General features: G+C 42.8%; 1 protein-coding gene across 2 annotated transcripts in view; it reads left to right on the top strand.

The window, feature by feature from the left end:
• fgd (faciogenital dysplasia) overlaps positions 1-20,797 on the top strand; it is a 62,228-nt gene that overhangs the window by 10,729 nt on the left and 30,702 nt on the right. Inside the window, exon 1 of one of the 2 annotated variants that reach the window (XM_080469699.1) lies at positions 9,441-9,699. The exons of the other annotated variant lie outside the window; for it this stretch is intronic. The gene's annotated coding sequence lies outside the window, so the exon portion shown is untranslated. Of the gene's footprint in view, positions 1-9,440; positions 9,700-20,797 lie in introns of those variants that run through there. 2 annotated transcript variants of the gene reach the window in all.

The raw sequence follows: 20,797 nt of genomic DNA, 5'->3' as shown, positions 1-20,797 counted from the left end.
GGGGCCCGTCAATCAGCAGGAAACCCTAAACTTCTCCTCATCTGATTCTCCCCATCTCTTTTCCTCACCGCCAGTCTTAGCCTGTCACCGACTAGCTCCTTTTGAAATGCCACATCTGTTTGAACAGGGCTCTCATTTAGTGCGGTACCACAGTGTGAAAGTATTGTATTGTATGCAGTGTTTTTGTGTCTGATGCATAGACTTTATGTTCTTTCCACTGACTCCACAGACTTTTTATGCACAAAGAAAAGAGATGTTGCTTTCACTGGAAAAGCTTTGTGTTGTGGTTTACTGTGGCTGCAGCTGTGCGGGTGCTCTGACTGTTACCTCGGCCACACTCTGCTTTTTTAATAACATTCATCTCATAAATAAGATTTAATGGTTCCCTATTAAAATAATGTGTATTATTTTATATTGTCAAAAACTGTGCTTTCTCACATTTTCCAAAATCTCCTCAAGCTATTTTGGGAGGCTGAGTGTACAAAGGCGATTCTCCCAGTAGATGGCGCTGTTATGTTATTCTCACAACAAAGACTGTGGACTCTGACTCTGGAGGTCAATAAAATAAATCTCCTGCAACACATTTATGGATATTTTGTCAGAACAAACATCTTTTCTGTTTCTTTTTGAGTTACGGTGTTGTTTTCCCTCTTAAAACCTCCACGAGACATGTTTGGAAGGAAAAAGACAAAATGCCTTTTGGTTTCACGCCTCGCTCCAATGTTAATGGAGGTCTCATAAGGCATATTTTCGAATTTGTGTTCAATATCAGATTATAGATGGCATCAACCAAATATTTTCTGTCACTGACTGGATTTGAAATGTGCAGACTGTCAGTTTGATGAATGGATGGATGCTTTATTGACTCTGAAGGAAAGAGCAGTTCATTTGTGCTGAGTCTCTCTTTAAATGTCCAAAAGTAAGATAGTCTAGTACAATCTCTGAGATAGATGTTTTGTTCTGTAATGCACCATTGTGTTTTGCTCTTTGGATTAAAAAAAAAAAAAAAAAAAAAAAAAAATAAATATATATATATATATATATATATATATATATATATATATATATATCTTTTTTGCACCTGTTCACTGTATTGATGCATCTAATTTGAGAATATGAAAAAACAAAACATGACAGCATGCTTGAACACACACACACAGTGCACCAATTTTAAACCTGCATCCACCACATCTACAGTAAGTTATATTAAGAGTGGTTTACTTAAGCAAATAACACTCTAATTGTAAACCAAGAAGGATTAGAGAAACTTTGAATACCAGTGATTAACAGTTATAGACATTTAAAAGCAGTAAATGTTGAATGATGTTTTTTTATGCTCTTTTGAATAAAACCAGCATGCAATGTCTACATGTCCAGGCTTCAAAGAGCCACAAATGTTAAATGTTGAATTAAAAATAATAGCACTCAAATATTAGGGGCTTCAGATATTAGAAGTTATTCAGATAATTTATATTGTCTTAGAACAAGATAAATCGATTGGTCATAAATCTTTACACTCTTGACAGTGACTCCAAGGAGGAGGTGAAATTGTTTCAAACGGTATAAAACCAAAATGCTGCAGCAGACTATAAAGCCCCGATGTTCACAACAGGAGTTGAGAAACGTGCAAAGTTTTCAAAGATGCTCAGAGCAATCTACCTGCCAAGTCATCCTTATAATGGGAAGGAAGTCACAAGCGGAAAGAGGCAAACATTTACTGTTGGAGGAGAAGTGACATGCATATCAGATGTTTCTGTTAAAAAAGACCACGTAAAACCTAATTTAAAAGTGCCGGCGCACATAAATTAAGCCATGAAAATATTAATTGTCGACAATTTGCCCTCAAGCGGACCACTTTAGTCAAGTCCATTGACTAATTAGTTGATGGAATGAACAAAATATTTAATGTCTTTGAAAACAGCTGCTAAAGCGGGACATACATTGACACGTGTACGTTCAGGTTGTGATTACGGAGATAATAACGGCGCTCTCTGGTGGGTGATGGCGACGCCGTCTCTGGGGTCTAGACACTCTGGAACCTCATTTGGTGGAGCTGCTCTCGTTCAGGGTGACACCGAGGTGCTTCACACTGAAGGTCACCCTGGCAACAGCAGGCTGACTCTCCACCATCCCCTCTCCTTTCTCCTATTATAGTCACTGCCCCTCGGCAATTTGTCATGCTCTGCCTCTGTAATGACTTTGTGAAACAAGATAGCTCCTCTTATATGGGATCTGGACGGTGACCGTTTAATGGCTGCAGTTTCAAATGTCTGCTACCTTTTAGTTAAAACTTTCTCTGCACCGATGTTGCCGTGCGCCACCTGTGCACACACCCTTGGTTCAAAAATATCTCTTGGGGATTTAAACTTGTAGATTTTGTACTATGCCCACTTAGCTGCACCACCCTCTCCCAGCATGCCTTGCCCTTGTGCACCTCTCATCACAGGACAGCCATAACAGCCCGAGTCTAATGAGGAGATGAGAGCTACATCCACACAGATGGATCCTGTTCCTGTGGCCCACTGTGGATTACCTTCCTCAGACGGTTATTTCAGGCTTTTAACTTTTTCTTTCAGTCTCTCTCTCTTTTTTTTTTTTGGTCGAAGCCATAATTCACTAACAAGCTCTTCATTAGATTTACATCGATCCTGAAAGGTCAAAATGTAATAAAACAACAAACTGCCTCAGGCTGCTTGACAGCTGTTTTAGTGCACAACCGTGTGTGTCTGCGTGTGTGCACGCGTACGCGTCAAGCTGTTTTTTCCTTGAAAAGCTAGCCCGCTGTCCGGCGGCTGCCTGACGTGCCCGGAGCTAAATTGTCGCAATTAATTTCTTTCCAAAAACCACCAAGAAATATGACTTGTATGAACTGGAGGTTGTCAAACTCCCATCCATTAGCTGCGCCGTTCTTCAAACTTGAGTGATGAGTGCCATTAGTTTAACACATACACACACACACGCACACACACGCTGGCCATCCGCAGCAGGATCCTGCCTCCTCCTCTGCTTGCATCCAGTGAGCAATAAACAAAAACAAAATAGCTCAAAGCACATCCTCTTCCTCTAATCTCTCCGACAGCTGGGAGAGTGTGCCAGCAATACACTTTTAGGTAAAGCACTCATGACCACAACAAGCTTCAAACCTATTACAATAAGTAGCTTGTGGGCTTGCATCTCAGAGGATTGCATCATTGTTGTGTCTTATGTAGTAAAAGAAATATGACTGAGTGATGGCCTCAGATGCGGTGATTGCGATACGGCCCGGCTGCCCGAGGAATAAATGTCAATTCATTCACAAAGATGTTTCACATTCCGTCTTTAATTTTCTAGTTTTTTTCAAAAGCAACAATGTGTGCTGGAACTTCCTGCTTGTGACAGTAGGATGCAGATTCTCAATACTGTACTTTCAACACGAAATGTTACATGTCTTTACTTATGGTGAAAAAGCCTTTATGGGTCCAACATGCTGCGGTTGTCGAACAGATTTTCCTCCAGGTAAAGCCGAGCCAATAAACACATCAACAGTTGAATAGTGTTGGTTCAGTGAAGCGTTGATCATTTTTCACACTGCTCCTTTGGGTGTGCTTTACTCGCCTGCGTGTGATCCATCACGTCACAAAGCTGCTGGTGACAAATGTCCCTGAGTGGGGACGTTTCCATCCGAATCTGACACAGTCGTGTATCTGCTGCCCCTGCATACGTTCGGCGTGACACAACACATGAAACCCGAGCTCATGATATCATGTGCCGGCGCTCGGTTTGCGAAGGTGAAAGCTAGAATGGACAGTGGAAACGACAGGTAGTTGAGATGTCTTTCTTTGTTTGGAGGAGGCCGTCGATGCAGCGCGGGCTGAGGCGAGCTGCCCTCGCTCGGCTTCTCTGACCCCACACACATCTCATGATTTCATTTCATTTTCTGCTCGCATTTTTTTTTTTCCCCTCATTTGAACTATTTTTATTTTTACTCTCTCTTGTTTCTCTTCCTATCTCTGCCGCACAGTAATCTCTACTGAGCTGTGCATAATCACAGGCCATCTGGGCGCTGTAGGGAGAGATGAGCCTGCAGCTCGTCAGATGACCAAACCCTCCGTGGGCGTAACACACTCGCGCTTGCATCCCAACAGACATGCATGCGGAAAGTTATCTACACAGCCGCACCTCTAATAGCTACAAACCATCAAGGGTTTGCTTTATTCCATCACACCGTTCAGGATCAAACTCAAGGACGTGCACGCCATCCAAACTGAAAGCTACGGTGTAATAACCAAGAGCAAAGCATTTGAAAACAAATCACACCTCTTTCCGCGCTCCCTATCGATTTTTGAGTGTTGCTTAGTCTCGGAAACCAACAAAATAAGCCTGACGCACGTGTGAAAGGTTCATTATTTTCAAATTGTCCAGACAGGATTTTTACAAAACACAAAACAGTAATCTGACCTCCAGACAGGCTCTCCAATCCAGATAACACGTCGTCCTCTGTGTTTGCTGTTTGGTTTTTATTACATTTTATATTATTGTCCCCTGGATTCCCCGCTCATGTCATGTGAACAGAAGAGCTCGCAAAGATCATTAGAGAGATGCGGGCTGCGATTTATTTTTCATTAACAGATGCAGTATTGTGGAAACATAAAAGCAGCAGCAGGTCCCCTAATTATATCTTAATAGTTTCTCAACGATGAAGCTGCTCCAGCGGAGAATGTGAAACACAGACAAAGCGTTCACCAGAAAACTTCCATGTTACTTTGTTGTGAACAGATTTTGTTTACGGATCTCACACTAAATAGACACAGCATTGATCATAGCTTGATTACTTTTTTACCTTCTGGTATTCTGTTGTTTATTTTTCCTCCCATATTCCACACAAGCGTGACGTAGACTAAATCAAAAGATGGAATTGGATGTACTTTTGATGTGTTTCTCTGATGTTGGAACAAATCCTATTCAAACTGTTCTTCTTCATAAAGATTTTGTTCTATAAAATGTGCAGATACTTGCAAATTTGTTTTGAGTGTTTGATTGACCAGTGTCATATCCAGTTATAAAATGGATAAAAAGCATTTCCTATGATAAATGATGATGTTCCAGTTACGGGTTGTCAAATGTTTGACATGTGGGCTAAAACTGGCGTGAAGGGGCTGAATATTATTTTCTTTACATATTTAAAAGCAAAATCAATGTCCACATTCAACTTTTATTACATTTTTTTTATTTGATTGATAATTCTTCCTTATGCTGGTGGTCTAGTGTTTCCTCACTTTGGACTCTTTGCGTGTAATTTATGAATTGATTAAACTTACAAAGAAGACAGAAACAAATTTCTTCCTTCAAAGTAACTGCTATTCCTCTCTTGTCCATCTGTGCACTATGTAGCCTATATTTCTCTAGATTATTATCCAATTTTCTCGCAGCTCCTGCCCAGTTAAGATCAGTCTCGTGTGTGTCTTGCCCCGGAACTAAAATGAGTTTGACACATCAATTCTAACTAATTAATTTCTCCCTGTTTAAATCCAGACTTTCCCTGCAGGATATCACTTTTCAGCTCCTTCACTGTGTTTTGCCATTCTTCTTAGGGGATCCACCAACTGCTCTCCCTCTTTTTTCTTACTGCTCTGCACCCATCGCTGCCACCGTGCCCCTGGGCCAGGCATCCAGAAGCCGTCATGGCACCACCGCAGAAAAGCTTTTTCCACCACCACCACCACCACCACCTGCCCGCAGAGCTGGAACTGAGTGGGACGGCGGTTCGAGTGCATTGAGTTTGTGCTGGGGAGGGTAAAACAGATACAGGGATTATGCTCGGCTCCAACCTCTTTGTAATTCAGATAAGACCTCTCAGCTCCAGTAGATAAGTTTAAATATTAATAATGAATTAAAAGATTCTCCACTGGGTTAAATATTAATGGCTTCTTCTTTAAAGGGAGGCTTTGACTCCTGAGAGCTGGAGGGTGACTACTGGCTTGCAAGAGTAATTTAAAACATCTCTTTGATTTTTTGTGAACTGGCTAATGTTTGAGGGGTTAAGGTTGAGACGTCCGTCAAAGTCAATATTCGAGCAATTTGATATTTGTGAATGACCGTTATGCCAGGGCTATAATGGTATACCAATAAAAACAACACTTCAGCTCACCTGTCTTCATTCATAACTATAATCTAACTGTATTTGCCTCTGAAAGCATAAATTGATCCTTCCATTGAATCTTTGTGAGTCTAATTCCCCTCGGAAAGCTGATCTGGAGGCTTAGTGAGTCTAACTGAATGTGTATCAGTAACGGTGGCGGCCTGAAGCTGCGTCCTTCCTCGACCTCTGTCTTCTGCTGCGCTTCGCCTGTTTGTTGTGTCTTCAAGGTGCTCTGGGACCTTCAGAGACGTGTGAATGTTTTTTTCAGTTTATATCATGTGAACTAATGTGTCTGTGTGAGGTTTGGATTTTTTCATAGACACGTCATCTTAATACGCGAGGACCTGGAAAAACCCACGAGTCGGGTCAACGTCTGAACCAAACCGAGTCAAACCGAATTGCCTGCAGACGACTGCCCTCCTTCTCACAATTATTCACAAAAGTTGAGCTGAGGCAACTGAACCACGTGAAAACTGACTGATCAGAGATTTCAAGCCACATTTATGTACTTATTTCTGTACCAAGTCCCCTCTGAGCCTAACTGGGCCAAGTCCTCTGAGTGTGTGCCGTCGTCCAGAGCTACAGAATGGGAGGAAAAACATTTGTATGCGCGTGCTTGAGCCAATCAAAGTCGGTGCCGTCTTTTGAAAGCCAGTTGACAGAACTTTGGCAGGCTATCGAACAACACAGGTTTTGCATATTGTTGACGGCGTTGTTATGTGTGTTTCTACATTGTAGACAAGCTCGACTCTGGCGAGGGATGAACTATGGAAACATACATGTCATTTTCTGGATGATATAATCCACAGACAGATGGGAAAACAAACACATGGTTTGTTGGCTTCATCTCATTGGCTGACCTTGTTTTTTTTGTTTTTTTTGCATTAAATAGGGGAAGGAAACACATTTGAACCACAGTTGGACAAACCAGTCAATGAGGGATATTTTCTGGGACTGTGTGCCTTTGGTGATCCTGCTGGGCAGATGTGTGACAGATGCCCCGCTTGGGTCAGTAGAGCGAAGAAGATTTAGACTGGTGTTAGTCGTCAATATTCCCGCAACAGAGACTGTGAATAATCACCCAAAGTTTCTTCTTTGTGGACAGATGGAAAGAGATCATCGTTGTAATTAGTGAGAGTGGTGAAGGGTGACAGAGGAGCTGTGCCAGCTTGGTACATCTTCAGCCTCTGGTCCTTGTCCGACAAGCCGTCTCTCGTTCCAGTCTGAAAAAGACTCATTTCACGGAGAATCTGACTTTTAGCCATGATTTCTGCCTTACACATGCTAAAAAGAGGTAACAAGATGGCGAGAGGTTCAACATTCCTCTCTAACCCGCAGCTCACATTCCTCTCTTTGGTGTAAAGAGGGGACATGAGCACCATGCCTCATTAGATAACTCACAAAGGCAAGGCTCTATTCTTATTTGAAATGGGGTTTTCCCTTTTCGGATCGCCCTTCAGGGTGGCTGCTGCAGCCCTGACTCCCCCTGCCTCCTCCTCGACTCGTGTGAGAAGACTTCACCTCCTCAGGTTTACTGGGTCGGACAGCCAGCTTTATTACTGCAGGGATCAGCACCTGTTCCCCTCCTCCGCACCCTCCGCCACCCCACCCCACCCCACCTCCCCGTTCAGTGCAATGCATAATTCACTATGCTGAGATTTTCAATCAGTTCCGCAAGACGTGGACGTGAAAAAGCTCCTGCAGGTGAAGGGGATTCACACAGGAGGATGGAGTGATTGTCGCTTTTACAAGAAGACAAGTGGATCAATCGGGGCCCATTTAACCCTCTCTCAGCCGCCCTCAACTCCCCTCTAAATTTAAAGCTGTGGCGTTTTCTGAATTTAAATCGAACGCAGCCACCCATCCCCCTCGTCTGCACGTTCTCCATCTCTTCCGCTCTCCTCCTCACACCCAGCTCCAAAGCCCTGTTATCGTTTTGGAAGTGGGATATTCCAGCAGTGTTTCCATGGTTATCGGTGGCATTCGTCAGTGGGTTCAGAGCCGGTGTCGGCCAGTGTCACCCCGTCTTTCAGGCTGATGTCAGCTATTGAGTGGGGGGGGGGCATGTATATGGAGGGAGGGGGTTGGCTATAATTATATGTGCATATGAAGAGGTTTCTAGCAGCTTGGGCGCATCATCATTACAGCTTTTGTGGTCCACATGTCTGGGGGTGGGGGGGGTTCACAGGGACGTGGATGTACTCCCCAGAGATCTGTGCAAAGTGGCTTCCCTGGAGAGTCAGCGACATGTTTTATTTACACGTCAAACCTACAAATTATTTTAGGGGAAATGTGATGATTCAAGGATCAGTCGTTCATCAAATTTGGTTTGGCAACAGTTACTAGTGATTGGTAGTAGTTTTTTTTGTTTTTTGTTTTTTATGATTTTTACTTCAAAATCCAAAATGTTGCCGGGGGAAATTTACTCAATAGCAAAGTAATAATCTGAAATTTTAAGAAGAAAAAGAATGACTGTTAATAATTTCACAAGAAACACCTGTCAACGTAAAACAACTTTTATCTGACAATTTTTGGTCTTGCGTAATTGGAAATCAAAAATGTTGTGTGTGTGTGTGTGTGTGTGGGGGGGGGGGGGGGGGGGGGTAAAAGTTAGGAAAATAACAGGTTCTATTTTTTTGAAAGATATAAAAGCCTTTTCACTGTCTTGCTAACACTACATACATTACAATATAATTATTCATTGATGTTAAGAATTCATTGCTGCTTGACGAACCCCACCACTTTTGTGGGGCGCCGGGTTTCCAACGAATACCACAAAAATGTCCCCTCAAACCTTTAACACACACACACACACACACACACACACACACACACACACACACACACACACACACAACTGTGCAGGCACACCCACGGATACTCACACACACTTCCCCCATCTTTCATTCAACCCCTTCTTTCCCTCTCCCTCTTCCACTTTCTCTCTCTCTCTCTCTCTCTCTCTCTCTCTCTCTCTCTCTCTCTCCTCACCCACCCCCCCACCCCCTTCTCCCAGCCAGCCTGGGCCGTCATTAGTTTCCATGGTGACAGTTGGGGAGGCATTATTGCCGGCTGAGAACTGCTCCTGGGTTCCTTTCAGAGCGGCGGCGGCGGCGGCATTGTTTGGTCCGCTGCTCTGAATGCTGTGGGGATCAGGACGGGGTGAGGGAGAAAGAGCGAGAGGGAAGGACAGGAGGAACACATCTCGTTTTTTTGGGGCAGGGACAGTGTGTTTGTAGACGGTGAGGGGAGGAGGAGAAAGAAGAAGAGGAGGAGGAGGGGGGGGAGAGGAAAGAGGAGGAGAGAGGGAAAGAGAGAGAGAGAGAGAGAGAGAGAGAGAGAGGTAGCGTGGTGGTTGGCGAGAGTTGATGAGAGAACAGGAGTAGTAGCAGCGGCTTTGGCGGCAGACTCATGCCGTCTCCTGGAGAGTACAACTGAAACACCCAGCCTCCCCCGTCGGCCCTCTTGTGCCTCGATCCTGGACTAAATGGAGTTTTTTTTTTTAGTTGTGTTGCACAGCAGGAGGCAATAGGAACTACAGAGATTTCAGATGTAGAGCGAAAACCGAGCAAACATCAAAGGTAGGTGGCAAACTGAGTTCAGCTGGCGAGTTGCGAGCACTCGCTTCTTCTTCTCCCTGCAGATTTTTAAAGAGATGTTTGTATTTTTCTGCACCCTTGCATGACACTGTGCTCTTTTATGTATTAATTTGTGTGTAGCAAGTGGTGCTGCTTCACAAAATGCACGTTTTCATCCGAAGCAAACCTCAGTCTGGGCTCTGTTTGGGTGTGTGGGCTTGCAGCTGTCTGCTGAATGTGGGCTAATTCTTGCTGCCCCCTGAAATATACATGCCAGTCAGGCATGTTTTATTAAAATCCTACATCGGGGGAAATTTTCTGCTGCCTTGGTTCTTTGATTATCTTCTGTGTTTTTTCAGGGCAGGACAGCGTATGTGTGTTTTAGTTCTAGTTTGTTTGCTTTATTGTTTCGTCTACACTGCAGTGGGTAATTAAGAGTGAGGAGCTGAGCCCTCTGGCTCCTCGAACAAGTGAGATCTAGTGAGTATGCCAGTGTGTGGGTTTTTTTCCCCCCCTGTGCTGTCTCTTTAATAAACCTTTTTTTTTTTACTGACAATTTTACAACTTCCAGTCGATGCAATCTCACTAAAGAGGGGGCTGAAGTAACACACCGATGACCACTACCAGCTCCATGATGTCATTACGTGGCAGCGTGACAAAGATTTGCAAGATGATTTAAGGCTGTACAGATTGCATAGCCGCTCCTTGTGTACAGCTTATCAGCTATTTACCTCCAATGAGTTAATGTTTGTGTTCAGTTTCTTGGGTGTTTTTTTTTTTTTTTTGTCTTTTCTTTTTTTGGCACACTATAATTTAGCTGACTGGGGAGTTGTCTCGAGAAACAGGGAGTCCGAGCGTTTCCATGACGACCGGCAGCAGCTGTGCGAGCCGAGTGTGTGGCAGACACTGTTGCATTGCTTAGAGACTGCAAGACTCGGTCTAATCAACGACCTTTTGACCCAGATCAATGGGATGATGCTGAGCCATGCAGCCTCGCAGTCTGCACTGGATGCATGTGTCTATATACTATATATTATAGGATGACACCACCGCTGCACATCTGCTCACATTTCCTGGATCACGACAGACTTCACTGGTCACACAGAGGTCTGATCCTCTCAGATTAGAGGTGGTATTACTGTAGAAACAGGCACTTGATATACAGCACTTAAATCATGTTCATTAGTTCGCCTGAAGGTGGTTGTTCTAATCCAGTGTCTGCAACCTTTTGCCACCCGGGATCAACGAGCAAAACATGGCCGTGCACATGTGGTGTGGTGGTTAGTAGGGCTGCGTGACATCAGGTGGGTGAACATGCAATATGTAATGGAATAGTTGTTGGATTTGCGATAAATATGTGATATGTTGTTCCATATACTAGTGCTGTTTTCCTGGTCACTAATTTACACTAATTGTGCTTGGGCTCCATATCCTCTCCTATATTTGCATGATTAGTTAATTGCACAATTTTGATAATGGGAATTAATTGTACGGTTTTATATTTGAAAGCCTGTCGATTCAATATTGCAAAGCATGCGCGGTGCATGGAAACTTTGTGTTTCAGTCACTGCCTGTTTGAGTCACTGGCCGTACATCAAGAATGAATAAAATGAACAGCAAGAAAATAACACGAGGGCGATTTTGGTCGACTTTATTTGCGAGATGTATCCATTGTCAGCTTATTGAGTGATGTGATTAGAAACCTGCTGTGAAAGACACTGAGCAGTTACGTATATTTCTTAAGTTAGCCTCGAAAAGTCCAACTTCTTGCTGGTATGTTAATTTAATAAACATTCAAATTGATGTAAAGTATTCTTAACAACAAGTTGTAATCTCACAGTCCTGCAGAAGTCATTAACATGCTTTCAAAGCATGTTAACCTTTTTTTTTTTTATGTAAACTATCTTTTAAATAAAATAACAGTTAGTCATAACTCAGTAGGAGAAAATGAACTGAATCAGCTCCTCTGTGACATAGCAACAACAAATACAGGTAATACTGAGCTGTCCCATAAACACCAGAAGCTAATGTGTATGGCGAGGCTGCCATGTAAAACCGCTTGCACTCAAGGCCAACTCACAAAGACTCTCACAGTAACCTTGTGTGAAAGGCAAAAAATCCAGAATCCCTGTGCAGTGGAAAAAGTGGTGAGTCATGTTTCACCCATTTGCCTGCGTCTGGGCAGGTTTGCTTTCAGAGAAAGCCAAAGGAAAGCATGTCTTTTGCCCGCGGTGTCCGCAAGTATTTAATACAGGGGCGGGTCTGTAGCCGTGAGGGCAGCAGTCATTAGCTTCTAGTTCTGCATCAGCTCATGTCCTTGAAAAGGCTTCGACATGGAAAGAGGCTGTTTTGAGGTTGTTTCTCCTGTTTTGTTCCTGCTCATGCAGATGTAAACACATCAAAACTACGCTTGCGGGATTGTTTTTCTTTCTTTTTTTGTATCTCCAATACTCGATTAAAGGAGTAAGCTTGCTCTTCATTCAGGTCAGAGCAGCTGGAGAACTTGTGGCCAAGCTGACCAAACCCCACACACACATGCAGATGCCTTCTTTAACAGTCAGCCCAATTAGTGCGACTCCATCACACTGGTATTTATACCCGCAACTTCCTCTTCACCCAGGGCACCTGGGGTCCTCCACCACTTAGAGGTGGTGATGGTATTTCCTGTGGCGTTGGCGCCATAGACGGATCCCGTGTGGGTCTGGTGTCACCGTTTTATCCACGGCTGTCATCTCTTTGTGTCAGTTTAAACTTTTTCTCTTTCGTAAAAGTACACAAGTGATTTCCTTTCAAGTGTGTGTGCGTGTGTGTGTTGCATTTATACGTGAGCGTGCGTGCGCCTTTTACTTCTCCATTCGGTCTGAGCAGTCAGTCGGAAAGTGTTAGGCGCTCTCATGTCTCCACTGGAGCGTGCGTGTTGTCTTTGTACAAGACTTTGGCATCGGACGGGAGGAAGAGGAAAAAAAAAAAGTCACACGCAAACACATGTTCACAAACAACATTCCCGTCCTGCCAAACCCAATCAGGGGGAACATTTGCATCTCTTCAGTCTGACCTCCTTCAAGAGAAGAAGCCATTTGCCTCCACTTCTGGTCTGCTGTAGTAAAATCTCAGCTTACTTCAAAAGCTCTGAAGGTCTTGAGTGTTAATGCTGCGGGAGTCTTTGTAGTTGTGTCCTGCTGCTGCGGGGAGGTGGAGGGATGGCTTCCAGAGGCCGGTAACAAGATTTTTAATGATCTTCTGCTGCAGGGCATCTTGTGAGTGCATGTCCAACACACACACACGTGTGTTTATGTCTCAGTGTACACACTTGCTTGTGTACACGCGAGTCACCATTTTTATTTTCCGTCAGGGATTTTGAGTGGTGAATCTTTTCCTGCTATATTCACATCGGGGGAGGACTTTAATGTCTCCTCGTAAAGTGGGGAGCCGGTACCTGTGCACACACACACACACACGGAGCTGCTTGGAGTATCAGAGGAGCTACCATAAAAGGTAAATTTCTAGACACTAAGCTGTTCTTCGTGATCTTCCATAGCCGGACTGCTGTTTCTCAGATGGATAAATGTTGACACAAGGAAACCAGGAAATTAGAAAGAAACAAAGAAAACGATTATCTTTTTAAGATTTGTCTGTGTTTCTTGTCATAATATCTGAGATTATGCTAAGTAGAGTTAAGTGGCACTTTAGAAAAGTGATAAATTATTCACAGCATATAGATATACATATGGTGCGGGGGATGGACACATAAAAAGACAGCAGATAAGGGAGCAATAAATCGAAAGTATAACTTTACAGCTTCATTACAACTCTGTCTTTTGGTCACATTTAATGAAATGCATCTTCTATACTGCTTCTTCCAACTCGGGGTTGGTTATTATTCACAACTACAGGCAAACACATTCAAAGGCCTCCAATCTAGACACAAACCATGAATAATTTTAATGAGAGGCAAGACTGCTTACCACTACACCATTCAGCCCTAATGTAATAAATATAATGATAGAATAAAATGTGAGACTATTTTATTATTTTAGCTGTGACAGTTGCAGATATTTACTGCACTTTTTTCTTTCTCGGTAAAAATTGTAAACTAGCAACTGTTCAATTCATCATGTATTCAACAATTGTAGGAAATTCACAATTCAACCAAAATGAATATTAATCATGCAGATTTTATTTTCAATGTTTGAGAGGCGACAGAGGTAACTGCATTTATTTTATATGCTTTGTCTGATCTGCTCTTGAATGACAGTGTCACAAATACATTTTTACCTTTTCCTCTGTGGTAAGAATAATTAAGCGCGGGGTGTTCACCAAGACCCTCAATGTACATTTTAACAGCACTATTTCATAAACCCTTGACCAATGAACTGCACACAAGAGCTGCCCTCTAATTAAACACTCCTCGACTTCGAGCCTCCCCCTTCAGACCCCCCCCAGAGACAATCCGATGCAGGTAATATAGGTGACAGATGACAGGTGGGCCGGGCCGCCTGATGCAGGCTGTTATGGTGCTTTTCAATCCCTTAATTTAGCCAACAGTGATGTGAAAGATAATGGCCTGTATGAGACCGGGCGAGTTCAATACACTGTGAAGTGAGATGCCCTTTGTTATTTCATTTAAATCTAATTCTTAAAGGACCACTTGAAAGAAATGAATGGTGAGAGTCGGAAATGAAAAAGGTAACTCACAAAGCTTAAATTGATTCCAGTATTGAAGGTGAGTTTACTTCCCGCCTGAAGTGTCAGCAGCGTGTTTTTAGAAACATTTGCATTTATTGCTTTATGATAATTTGGCTCTGCTTTTCCCCTGTGAGTTACATGGGACGTGACTTTAAATTTTCTCTCATTCATTGGTGAACAGAATAGATTGTCTTGTACCATTTTTCACAGCTCCAATAACTGGTCAGCTTGAGTTTGATCGATGTTGTCTTACATGAAAGTCACAAGAGGTTATTTTGTTGTTTTAACTCTTATATTCCAATCCTGTTCAAGCTTACAGGATTTGGAATGTTTATTTCTCTAATTATCCTTAAAGTACCATCAAAAATACATTAATATTGAAGCACTGACAGGTATTGAAAAACAATTGTGGAAAAAAAGGAATAGAAATAATCACTCATTTCACATTTTTGGACAGTTCTGTCACCATCAAATAAGAATAAATCCTGGTGATGTATCATTGATATCTTCTTTTATTTCCCAGCCAAATGAGTGTGAGTGTGTGTGAGGTTGTGTCTCTCTGTTGATAAACTGGTGACCTGTTCAGGGTGTATCCTGCTCTCACCCATTGTCAGCTTGGCGACCATGAAGCTGCACTGAGGATGGATGGATGGATGGATGAATAACAGGATAGGCAAATAAAATAATAAGGATATTTAACCCGATGAAATCAGCCTGACTTTGGTCAATCTTTTCCGTGAATGAAAGTCACTCGAGGATACATAGATGCTTTGAGTGACCATGACTCAAACGTTAAGCACATAATGGACCATAATGATGATACATCTCTATTCCAAATGGCTAAGAAGGTCAACTAGGTTATAGAATAATCATATTAACCACCTGACGTCACTTCTCCAGTACCTGTGTTGTGGTTCTGATGACTGTCTGCATGCAGCTCTGGGTTGGCATGTCTATTCTGGGTTGAGCGTCCCATGGTTAAGTGTATAAGATGACAGGCCTAGCAGGCTTTCTGTCTCCTGTTCCGGTACCCCAACGTGGCTCTGAGCCTTTGCGGTGCGGTGCTGTGCTGCGGGGGGAAATACTGGAGCCATTAGAGAGGAAACAGGAGCCTTTATTAGTCTGTCTAGTGTACACCTGGCTTCTATAACAGGACTCTTCTTATATAGTGATTCATCTGAACGTGAGATCCTGATGTGTTTTGGCCCTCATGCGCTCATGTCTTTGCTAAATCTGCTTGCTGCAAACTTCAACCGAAAGAGGCTTTTGCGAGTCATCTCAGTGGAGACGGACTGACAGGAGCTGCTTCCTTCAGACACTCTTCGCTGGAGACACCCGACTGCTGACGCCGCCTTTTGGGAGCCAAGTGCGACGTGAAAAATATGAGTCTCTGTTGAGTTTATAGTGACCTTTGTGTCTCTGTGTGTATCTTGGTAAGAGTCCAGAGAGTATCAGCACAGAGGAGCTGCAACAAGGAAGGAGACTCTGTCTTTACACCCAATTCCCCGCTCGGTCTTTCCTTTTCATCGACCCAGCCCCTTCTCACCTACACCCCTTGACTGGATTCAACCAATCTGACTGGGCTGAACTGGACTGCAGGAGGCAACATGTTGACCTGGAGTGGGCTGGGCTGGGCTGTTGTGCTCTGGGACCTTTCGACTGTCAGCAGCTTCATCCACACTCCCCTCCTCCTGCTAACATCCGTCCTGTCAGGAACAGATACAGGATGGTGCACAGGCACCTCTCCACCTCATCCACCTCATCCACCTCATCCACTACCACACAACCCTCAAACTGGAGGCTCAAACACAAAAACACAATTTAGCACTTTTTGGTCAAGTTGGTTCAACAAGAATGTGCCTGAGGTCTACATGTACAAGCACACCTGACAATAAACTGTAAGTGTCTCAGTTTTTCATCAATAATACAATAGTAACATATAAAGAGTGATTGCGTTCATGTTTCCAACTAACATTTAGTACTTAATGCTTCGTTGGTCTGACAAGCGTTTTTTCTTCGCATCTAGTTGGATAACTATTTAGTCTCCACACCAAAAATATGTAAACATTTTTTTGTGACTTTTATTATTATTAATTATAACCCATATGACAAATATGTTTTGATATCTTTGGATAATTTGGTTATTCTGGTGAAAGAAAAGTTACACGTGTGACCAGCCATTCAAAGCCCCCCCCCCCCCAAAAAAAAATGTTTATCATGTATGACAAATGTAAATTTAAAAGTCTGTCACCTAAATGAATAAACTTGTCTCTCAACTTTAAAAAGGAATAAATAATTTCTGTACACCATGCATATTGAGCTGTATATTTAAAAAAAAACATAATACTACTACTACTTTTGCTCCAGCTACTACAACTACTACTAATAATAATATTGTAATTATTTGTGTGGTATTTGTCGACGACAAGTGCAGCGCAATGTAATTCACAGGGTAGGGACTGTAACAACATTAAAATCATCAATGCCAGGATAAATGGCCAAATAAAAATGTGTTTAAGTTGTTTTTTGTTTGTTTTTTCTACGAACCGATGGTATTTTAACAGATGGCTATTCTCTAGTGAAGTGTCTTTTTTCTCACATACATATATATTTATAATGTCAAAATGGATCAAAGTAACAGAAGCTTCTTTGTTACTTTGCAGAGGGAGACTGAATTTTCCAGAGATATAATTCTGTGGCGGTGCAGGGTGTTTTTAGATTGCCTGTGAAAAGCATTTCACTCGCGAACGAGAAAGATTGGATCGGCCTTGTTTTCGGTGACTGTTTCTCAGCAGCCACAGCGGAGCACTTTGTGGCTGTTAAATGTTTGCAAATCACAGATATGTTGAACCGAGTGAAGTGTAAAAGTAATTTTGTGGTCACTGCTGCAGATGGGTTTCTATAAAGTTAAATGGCCCTGTGACAGACTGAATGCACACGTGTGTATGTTTATATGTGCGTGCACCACACATATGTGTGTGCGTGGGTGCATGCATGTGGTTGCTGGGCGGTTGCCGTTGAGAGGCAACATACTTGACTTGTGATCAGCATTTAATCAATTGTTCAGTCATCCATTGAGGAGTTCTTGCCCGGGCCTGTCCTCCACAATGATGGGTTAATCCCACAAATCAATGTATGGTAAAATAATCAATGCAGTCACACTTCAGAGAAGCTTAGTTGTGATCAAGCTGTGACCTAGAATATTAAAGTGCATAGTAGTCATCACAGCAATACCTCCTTAGGACAGGGAATGATTGAAATTTGTGTTGAAAATGTTATTTCAGTCTATGGTTGCTGATGAATCATGGAGCAGACCTGTGTTGTTCAAACCTCCCCCATGCCCCATGGGGATGGAAAGAGCTTGAGCATTTTTCCAGCACCAGCAGTAAGAAAATTCTCTCTACCAGTGTTAGAAAAACCTACACAGAGGGAAAAGATGGGCTCTCCTGTGCAACTTTGTTGTGAAAGTCCAGTTGGGTTTTCATGTCTGGTAATGAAAGCCACCATTGAGAGCCGCTTCAGTAGATTTCAGTGAGGCTTCAGTAGTTTCTGGGACAGTCGGGCAGTCATCTCCACAGGCTGGTTTGTAAACCCCCTTGTTCTCCTCTGTGTGTGTTGCCCTAATTGCCAATCTGTGTCTGTTTCCTTTACAGTAGTGCTCTGGGCCACAGTGCATCTAGTCAAACAGAGGCTTGTTTCTGTGCAGCACACTTGTCCCGCCATGGTGGGAAGCAGATGAGGGGAGCTGTGAATTGGCGAGGATAGTGTTCAGCCGTGCCACCAAACCACGTGTTTCATGAAAATTATTTCATTTTAATTATCTCTTTGTCATGCCCGTGCATCATTGAGCCTCTTTCGGTAAACCCTGAGTGTTCTTGCTCTGACTTGTATCCTATCTGTAGAGCTGACTGCTGATTGTTGCAGCCTTGAGTCATGCATTCGGGAAAAGGTCAGTGAATGTGTCATGGATCACCCTCAGCTTTTTTCTTCTGACCAGCCACGAAGGACCCAGCACGGTCTGGTATATGCTCAAAGTTGTTGCACTCAGAAAGTATTGTACTGACTGGCTTACTGAGTCTTGGTTGTGTTTATAGACATCAAACTGATTTTTGATTTATTCACTTAAAAATGAAAATTCTTCCCAAAGCAAAGCATAGATCTTTACGGGTGACCACCATGCTATGTTACCGATATTAATGAGAACTTCAGGCCTTACAATAGCTATTTAACATTTTATTGACTCTCATAGCAGCACATTTCATTTAGTTGGTAAGAGTCCAGTGCACTGTCAGTGTTTGTTCATGCATTTCTCCACCATTTGTTGACAGTTATGTGTCATTACAGGAAGTGGAAGCAGATGTGTCTATTTACTGCATTTTACAGCTTCAGCTACTGTGTGTGCTGAAGCTGGCAAACGAATCTCATTACTGCTCTGTGTTGCTTCTGAATAAGAAAGAAACACTTCATGCTTTATTCCTATTCACGTATTTGCATCTGTTTGTTAAGCTGTTGTACTTAATAAAGTTTGTGATTTTATGGCTATCTGCTGTCTGCTCGTCCTCCTTCCGCCCTCTGTGTCCCCCTCCTTGACCCCCCCCATCGCCCCACCCCCTCGAAAATTGTGCAGTCCTAATCTGTGGGAGCTGCTGCAATCTTCCCACTTAGTGTGGGAGACATGTCATTGTGCCTGCTGTGCCCACTGACCTGAATCGGGAGGAGAGAACAGACCTAACAAGATGACTTACCTCCGCCTCCTTTGCCCTCGGTGCCTGGGAAACAGTGATACTGGTGAAACTTCAGGCGACCCTAATTCTTCAACAACTATTTTTCACATAAGGCTTCACTCTAATTGAAATGTTGTACAAAGAGAATATGAATTGGTGTGATAACAGAGCACGATGAGAAATAGCTAAATTTATATTGGTAATCTGCAGCCAGATGCTACTGTACATGATTGGATAGCTGCTCCCTGATCCCTCTGTGTGTGTGTGTGTGTGTGTGTGTGTGTGTGTGTGTGTGTGTGTGTGTGTGTGTGTGTGTGTGTGTGTGTGTGTGTGTGTGTGTGTGTGTGTGTGTGTGTGTGTGTGTGTGTGTGTGTGTGTGTGTGCATGACTGCATGTGCGTGTATGGGTGTTAATAAACCCCGTTGTGGGAGTTGGGGCATTTGTTACTGCGTGCGGGAAATCTGCTGATTGTTGGAGATTGAGGATCTGTCCCGCTGTAGCAGCTGTTGTCATACTGACACCAATACTTTATCTCTCAGCTTTTTCTCACATAGGATTGATCCTCTTAAAGACATTATTCACTAAATCGCCTATATTTGTCAGGTTTTCTTACTATTCCTTGTTCGCAGAATAATGTGAAGACTTGATAATGTGTGCACATTATAGCAACTACTTTTGTATCATACATATTCAAAATGCACTAAACTTAAAGAACAATGTTTTTTTTTTGCACAAAAAGTATAAAACATTGTGTTTGTTAGATTGTTCTTCTGGTGCATCAATGCTTGCAATCCAATCCAATTGTAAGACCTGTTTATGTGTCACAGTAGTGGGAAACATGCATTTGTGTGATGAGCAGCAGAGTGAAGTATGTGGTTTTCGCTCATTAAAAGTTGACTAAATCTTCTCTTTGCTCGTGTTGTTGACTCTTTTTTTTTTCTGGTACTCCCAGTTGCTGACCATTTGAATGTCTCATTCAATGCGGGGACATTTAAAAATGTGATTTTGCAACCAGTGCCAGTCACATACAGCACCTCCACAGTCTGAGACCAGACGCCAAGAAAGAAACATTCTCCCCCACAGGGTTTGTAACTTTCAGAATTCTGAGAGAATGTGGTGAATCTCCAGCAGTCCTCACCTCAACCCTATCAAACACTTGTGTGACGAGCTTGGCTGTGATCTTTGTGCCAGAGGGACCAACACAATCAGCTTGACTGTCTTGCTGGTGACAGATGCTGGTTGAAGAATGGGATCCAGCCCACAGCTGTGTTTGAGCGAGCTGTTGTCCATCATAAGGAGTCAGGCCGTCGTGACTGCGTATGACTCTTACACTCCTGACTCTTTAATGAATTCATTGTTGAATTGCCAATATGACTTGTTCCTGCACACTTCACTCATTTAATACACAAAACAAAGAAAAGCTTCTTGGCATTAGCAGAGAAGATTTGTCAACCTTGCTGATCATGCTCCAAATGCATATTCCTCACAAATGTGTGACCGCTTGAAAGGGAAATCATCCAATAGTTTCCAGTTGTTCGTCAAACAAGACAAAGTCAAAATCCCTTCATTTGTGCTCATGCTTTGTTTTTAATCACATCTTTTTCAATTAATGGCTCCTGTGTCTATTTAAGCAAGGCATAACATAATATTAGTTCTGCACTGTGGATTTCTGTCTCTCTTGTTTACGACTG

This window comes from Lipophrys pholis (genome assembly GCF_963383615.2).
Source record: "Lipophrys pholis genome assembly, chromosome: 8".
In the NCBI taxonomy this organism is placed as follows: Eukaryota; Metazoa; Chordata; class Actinopteri; order Blenniiformes; family Blenniidae; genus Lipophrys; species Lipophrys pholis.
This window is presented reverse-complemented; position numbering and strand designations above follow the sequence as displayed.